The sequence below is a fragment of the Octopus sinensis genome, linkage group LG6 (assembly GCF_006345805.1).
Source record: "Octopus sinensis linkage group LG6, ASM634580v1, whole genome shotgun sequence".
NCBI classification, from domain to species: Eukaryota; Metazoa; Mollusca; class Cephalopoda; order Octopoda; family Octopodidae; genus Octopus; species Octopus sinensis.
Window position 1 is genome coordinate 43,764,816 of NC_043002.1, and position 7,632 is coordinate 43,772,447.

General features: G+C 36.5%; 1 protein-coding gene and 1 long non-coding RNA gene across 2 annotated transcripts in view; both read left to right on the forward strand.

The window, feature by feature from the left end:
* LOC115213076 (TRAF3-interacting protein 1) overlaps nt 1-7,632 on the forward strand; it is a 238,366-nt gene that overhangs the window by 22,690 nt on the left and 208,044 nt on the right. The window lies entirely within an intron of this gene.
* Nucleotides 5,651-7,632, forward strand: part of LOC118763901 — a 16,364-nt gene continuing 14,382 nt past the window's right edge. The window contains exon 1 of the long non-coding RNA XR_004999661.1: nt 5,651-5,662. This is a non-coding gene — a long non-coding RNA (uncharacterized LOC118763901). The remainder of the gene's footprint in view (nt 5,663-7,632) is intronic.

Below are 7,632 nucleotides of genomic sequence, written 5' to 3' on the forward strand. Positions count from 1 at the left end.
TTATATTAAAACTATGTAAATGTACATATTTTCCTTTTTTTAATTTCTTATATACATTACAATTCACCACGTGGGGATAATCGAAATTCCTCTTTTCTGTTACTACTGCTATATATATATATATATGTATATATATATATATATATATATATATATACACACACACGTACACACACACAGGGTGCGATGGGTAAATTGTTGCCATTTTATATTGTTAATTTCACACCTATGCATTGTTTGTTTACGATTTTGTTGACTACACAGTATAGTAGGGTCAGCTGGGTACCATGTGTGAGAAAAATAGCACCATGACGCTAATGACTCTGCCACAAATTTGGAAATGACATGCTGTACTGCTTGGCATTCGCGCCAGAAGTTCCAACATTTCAGAGTGTTTGGGTGTCAATCTGAGAGCATGTTCTGAGAGTGATAAAGATCAAACATGTTTTCAACATCATGGTGTTTGGAGTGGTCACTAGTGATGGCAACATTATGTCTCCATTCATCTTTCCACATGGCCTCAGACTCAACAGAGAGGCCTACAAGTACCTGGAGGATGTAGTGCTGCCCTGGCTCAAGAGGGTGGTTATTAGAAGGTCCTATGTCTGGCAACAGGACTTTGCATCATGCCACACAGGCAGTAGAACCCAGTCATCGCTGTCAGACAATTTCTGTGGCCACATCACCCCAAACATCTGGCCACCTAACTCCCCAGACTGCAAATCCCTTGATTATTATGTGTGGGGCACAGTTGAGTGAGAGACCAACAAAACTCTTTGTAGCACCAAAGATGAATTGAAGACAAGGATTATGGCAGCATTCACTAGAAGAGTTGCAGGAAATTCCATAGTCATTTGGCAGCCATGGTTGAAGCCAATGGTGATTTTATTGAATAAATTTACGCTTTAGTATTTCAAGATATTTTTATATTCTATGTAATTTTGGTAAATATATCTATTAAAAGGAGATATCAATGTTAGTTTTATTTTTGTGTAATTTAGACAACAGTTTATTCACCATACCCTGTATATATATATATATATATATATATATATATATATATATACAGTGTACATTTAAACACATAAGAGTTATCCATCATAGGATTCCTGGCACGCTAGAAGGAATAGCTAAACTCCAAACCACTATTAGGGATAAACTTCGAAGGGAACGAAAATTAAAAACATTTACCATCTATCTGCTGGACCATGGTTTCTGACTTTTTTTTAGCAAATAAAATAATTTGCTAGGTGAAGTCTTCATCAACAGGTACTTATAGATTATAATTTATCAAATCCACCACGCAAGCGCAGTTTTTTTCCTTTTAGCTATTCCTTCTAGTGTGCCAGGAATCCTATGACGGATACCTCTTATGTGTTTAAATGTACACTGTATTTATATGAATAATATATAGTCTATTGACTAATTTTTGTACTCGCTAGGCCACTGGTAGTAAAAATTTCTAATATATATATATATATATAGGGTTACAAAAGTGTGCTTTCCTTGGGAATAAAAATATAGTGGATTTTGTTTGGGCATGTAGATTTGAACCTAAATCTATAGAATTCCTCTTTAAGAGAAAATGGTTGACATCAGTGACACTCAACACATAGCCTGCCAAGTTGATTTATGTCTTTTCCATTTGATCCTTTTGACCCCTCTATGCCACCAAAAGCTGAAATTAGATAAGAACCACCTACTGCAGTTTTCTTTTGTTCTCAGTGATATGTCTCTCTTTCTCACTGTTCTGTGACAATTATAAATACTAAAATCCTGTTAGTGAATGAGATAACCACAAAGTAGTTGGTGAAAGGCGTTGTGAGATGAAGATGACCAGAGATGACTTATAATACAATTTTCACTTGCTCATATGTCAATGGCAAATGTCATCTCTTTTCTCAGTTGTTGCCTATGTGACAGGCAGCACAAAAGTATCATTGTCTTCCTCTCTGTCACTCTATTACCCTTTAAGGGCTTACTACTGCAAGTGGCATAAACAGTAAACAACACAATATAAAGAGGATGACCTCCCTTCTGTTTTGACCGGCTTATTGAGAATTTGAACTCTAATATTTCGTATCTCAAACACTGGATTTTCAATCAACAAGGACTGCCTTGAACTTTAATACTTTCTGATGGCTTTGTGCTATGAACTGTAATATATATTATAACAGCTTTTGCTGACTTTGATGTGGGTTTTTGCAATATTTCTATCTCAATACATAATTGAATTATTATGGACTTGTTTGTTGTATTTGTTGTTTTCCTTTTGTCTAACCTTAACAATACACACATACACACATACAAATATATGCATTGTGGAAGGAACCTGTGGAAGAGGTAGATCCAAGACATGAGATGAGGTGGTGAAGCTTGATCTTCAAATGTTGGGTTTCATGGAAGCAATGACAAGTGATTGAGACCTTTGGTGTGCTTGAGAAGACTTGACAAGCCAGGTGAAATCATAGTTGTGGCCAGCGTTAGTGACGTAAAATCGCCCATGCCAATGACATGTAAAAGGCACCGACTAGACTCTTGGAGTAGTTGGCATTAGGAAGGGCATCCAGCTGTAGAAACATTGCCAAATTAGACTGGAAGCTGGTACAGCTCTCCAGCACCAGTCAAACCATCTAACACATGCTGGTAACAAAAGCAGATGCTTAATGTTGATGATGATATATGTATGACTTGTTCATCATGGTAGTTGGTGAACAGGTCGTATGACTTGTTCATCATGGTAGTTAGTGAACAGGTCATCTAGTTTTACGTTGCCTGTTTAAAATTTACCTGATGATGGCAGGTTTTCGCTTTGATCTAATCTAAGAATGCATCAATAAAATACTGCCGAAACAGTTGTTTGTGTTCTTCTTTATATATGCACCTCTCCTGGAATCAACCTTCAGTCAGGTCTACAACTGATATTGGATTTGGTGCCTCAGTGTGTATATATCATCATCATTTAACATTCATTTTCCATTGGACAGTTTGACTGAAAAACTGATAAGCGAAGGGGCTGCATCAGGTTCCAATCTGACTTGGCAAGGCTTTTACAGCTGGATGTCCTTCCTTATGTCTACCACTCCGAGAGTGTAGTGGGTGCTTTTTACATGCCACTGGCATGGGTGCCATTGACCTGACACCAGGATCGGCCATGACTACGGTCACACTTGGCTTGACACGTCAACACAAGCACAGTATATCGCCAAGGATCTTGGTCACCTGTCACTGCCTCCATGAGGCACAATACTCGAATGGTACATTTTACATGCCAGTCAGACGGCACTGGCACCAGCTATCACTACAATTTCACTTGGATCAATAAGTCTTCACAAGCACAGCATATTGCCCAGCAATTGAAGGGTGCTTTTAAAGGGCCAGTTAAATGACACTAGCATCGACCTTGACTATGATCTCACTTGGCTTGAGGGATTTTCTCAAGCATGGCATATCTCCAAACATTGAGCCTGGTGGAGGTGATAAGTGACTGAGACCTCTGGTAATATGCCATGCTTGAGAAGACTCATCAAGCCAAGTGAAATCCTAGTCATGGCCAATACTAGTGTCATGTAACTGGCATCCATGCTGGTGGCATGTAAAAAGCACCTATTACACTCTTGGAATGGTTAGCATTTGGAAGGGCATCCAGCCATAAGAACTATACCAAATCAGATTTGAACCTGGTGCAGCCCTCCAGCTTACCATTTTCAGTCGAACTGTTTAACCCATGCCAGCATGGAAAGCAGATGCTAAATGATGATGGTGATAAATACATGCATATATATATATATATATATATATATATATACAAAAAGCAATAAAGATTCAAGTTAATTTAAATGAATTTACTTGAATATGGTACCTAACTTAGATGCACCAAAAAAAACTATACTGTTTTAACAATACAGTAATGTGGGGTGATTATAAGCGAGAAAGAAGCAACAAGAATTTCCTCTTCATTTCTCTGGAAATTTACATCTACACCATTGGAAATTGTGCATCTATACAAAGGATTAATTCACCCTCTCTGTAATGCTAATAAGCAGGAATTGAGACCCACCTCGTTGTGATTAACAATGGATAAATTTGTCGTCTGTGAGTATGTAATCCCTCCTCATATCTCTGGAAATTCATATGTGCACTATGGATTAGGTCACCTTCTCTGTGATGCTATTAAAACTTTTTTTAAATTCTGTGATAAGACTGTACATCATCTTTAAAGAACTTTAATGAACTTTGGAAATCTGTTTATGTTACTTAATTATCTACATTACTTCATGAGTATAGCCTCAACCACTAGGATGTCTAGAGAACTCACATGTATTTTAGCTGATGAGTACGGGACACGTTTATATGCTGTAATTTTTGCAACATTTAATAAAGCCTGTCCTTGTATGAAACGATTGTACTAAAAACCTATCCATTCTTGTTGCTTCTTTCTCGCGTATATATATATATATATACACACACACGCACACACACACACACACACACACACACACACACACACACACACACACACACACATATATATATACATACATACATGCATACATATATATATACATATATATACATACATATATATACAAACATATATATATACTAGCAGTAATACCCATCGTTCATCGGATAATTACTTTTACTCTTTCTCAGAAGTCACATTCAAAGTATTATTATATATATAATAGATTTCTCAATGGGGATTTCAGGGGAGAGTTTCAGGGAGTCGCTGGCGATGTATCGTGATGATCAAAAATCTGGCCTGCTAAAATTTGGTTAAAGTGCAAACTGCAGAGTCAATGCAAAATGGTCACATTTAATTCAAAGTGTTAAAAATGTTATGAAAACAATCGGTATGAGTTCACAAAGTCCAAACGATTAATACGAAAAACCCTCCAGGCTACATCCCGAAAATTAATTTCTTTGCCGAATTTCTACAATGTTTACTGCAATTTGTTTTTATATCTTGATTTTTTATTTTTCATGCAATTTATGCATGCTTGCATGCGTGGTGAACACAGTTCACATCAAACAGCTGACTGAGTAAAGTTCACTATTCAATGCATGGGATAAGGCCTAAACAAACACATTATCGATTTTTGCACTTGCGAGATGAATTTCGGAACAGAAATAGCGCAGTTCAATTTTCATTCGCCTAAACTTTAAGTGACCCATTTTTGGTGATTCTATGATTTGTTGGCTAAGAGGAGATGTGCCGGGAAGTTAAACACACAGATACACACACAGACACACAAGTTGAGTTTTATATATATAGATATACACATACATATATATATAGACTTCTTCCAGTTTTTATCTACCAAATCCATTCACATGACTTAGGTTGGCCCTGACAATATAGTAAAAGAGACTTGTCCAAGGTGTTGTGCAGTGACACTGGACCCAAGACCACATGGTTTGGAAGCAAGCTTCATAACCACACCGCCACACCTCTCATAAACACATTTTTATTCTTAGTACCATAAAGAACTGAGAGATCTTCCTTTATTATTCAAACTCTCTTATTTTTCACACCATGTTGTTTGCCAAGAATTGGATGTTCCTTCAGAAGTGTCGTTCAGTTTTTATCTGATTTCCTTTTCGATTACTTCTCAGCTTTCACGTAATTCAATTAATTGATCCTCATTGTGTTGTTGACGTTGAATTTGTGTTTTAGGGAAGGTCTGTGACACCTCAGATAGTGTTTTGTATTATAGCTGTTATTTTGTTATCAGCTTTTATATCTAAGAAGAGTGTTGGGGGTGGCAGCTATTTATCGTAATTCTTATATAATTTCTTCCTTCAGATATGTCTCATCTTTTACACATATTTTTATTGTTATTGCAGGCACCTTTCCTATAGCCAGAATCTATTTACGTTTCTTTTATTTGTTTTCTTTTCCTCATTTGTAGTTTCGATGATACTGGTTTTCAACTTATTACTTTTGTTGCTTGTAGATTTGTGTTGTGTTTTGTTTTATAATCTGATCATATTTATTCCTTTATTGTATTCATATGATATAGCTTTCCTTTTATCCATGCCTTTTCATATATTCTCCACTGTTTTCTGGTTTAAACTTTACTTCACGTACATGTTTCCCTCTCTTTTATATCTAATATAACATATTCTCCTACAGACAGGGTTTTTTAAATGTTTTAATCTACAGTCAACATTTCATTATTACACAGCTGGAGACACCAGAGATGTTATTTCTTTTCAGAACCTAAAGTATAATCATTTCATGTTATGCTACTAAATTACTTAGCATTATCACCACACCATATTCAACAGTTTGTTTATTACTCTATTTAAGTTCTGTGAAAATTAACTTTTCTCTAGTGATTATATACATTATTGTGTAGTTTCATTTTCTATTATAAAAGTATTAAATATGGTTGTGTGTGTGGTAAAAAGCTTGCTTCCCAATCACATGGTTCCTGGTTCAGTCCTACTGCATGGCAACTTGGGCAAGTGTCTTCTGTTATAGCCTTGAGCCAACCAAAGCCTTATGAGTGGAACTGCTCAATGTAAACAGAAAAAAGCCTGTCATACATACATACATACATATATATATATATACGAGGCAGCTCATCAGTCCCTTTCTGTCCCTTCTGGCTCCTATATATATATATATATATATATTTGTGTTCGATTACTGGACAACTGATGTTGGTGTGTTTACATCCCGATAACTTAGCAGTTCAGCAAATGAGACTGATAGAATAAGTACACCGTTTAAAAAAATAAGTTCTGGTATAAATTCATTTGACCAAAAATTCTTCAAGATAGTGCCCCAGCATGGCTGCTATCTTATAACTGAAACAAGTGAAAGCTAAAAGATGTGTGTGTGTGTGGTGTACTCCTGGTGGACAACAGTCCCTTCTAGATTAAGTTGAGTTGAGGTAGGTTTGAAATTTATATCACAGAGTAAAGAAGGGGTACAGAGTATACACATTTAACCCTTCAGTATTTAAACCAGGCATATCAGGTCCAAATATTCAAAGTGGTCAGATCCAGCCTCTTACACCTATCCTACAATGTCCCTTTAGAAATTAACACGTACATTATCCAAATCTCCAAGCTATGCGATTAATTCAAAATGATGTAAGTATTATGTTTAACTGAAAAATCTGAATACTAAAGAGTAAATATTTATTTTCTATATATCATAAAAGGTAGTGAGAAATCATCCATCTCCTTTTCCCTGCTCCCCCTGCTCCAGTTCATATGTAGCATTGGTTATCTCCCCTATCCTTCATCCACCATTTACTACATCCACCCTTCAACCCTACCTGTCACCACTCGCTTTTACTTCCCTCGTATCTTCAGCATCCACCTTGACACTTTATCACCACTATTTTTATCTCTTCCCAGCATCACCTCAACAATTCCCACCCTCTCTTCTAAAATGAAATGAGGTTATAGTCATCTATATTAGTTCCAAAAATGGAATGGTGAAGGACAATGTTCAGAAGAAGAGGGAGTGGACAGGCTTTCACACAGTTTCTATCTACCAAATTCACTCAAGGCATTGGTCAGACAAGGGCTATAACCAAAGAGACTCGTTCAAGGTACTGCGCAGTGGAACTGAACCTGAAGCCACTTGGCTGTGAAGAGAACATCTTAACC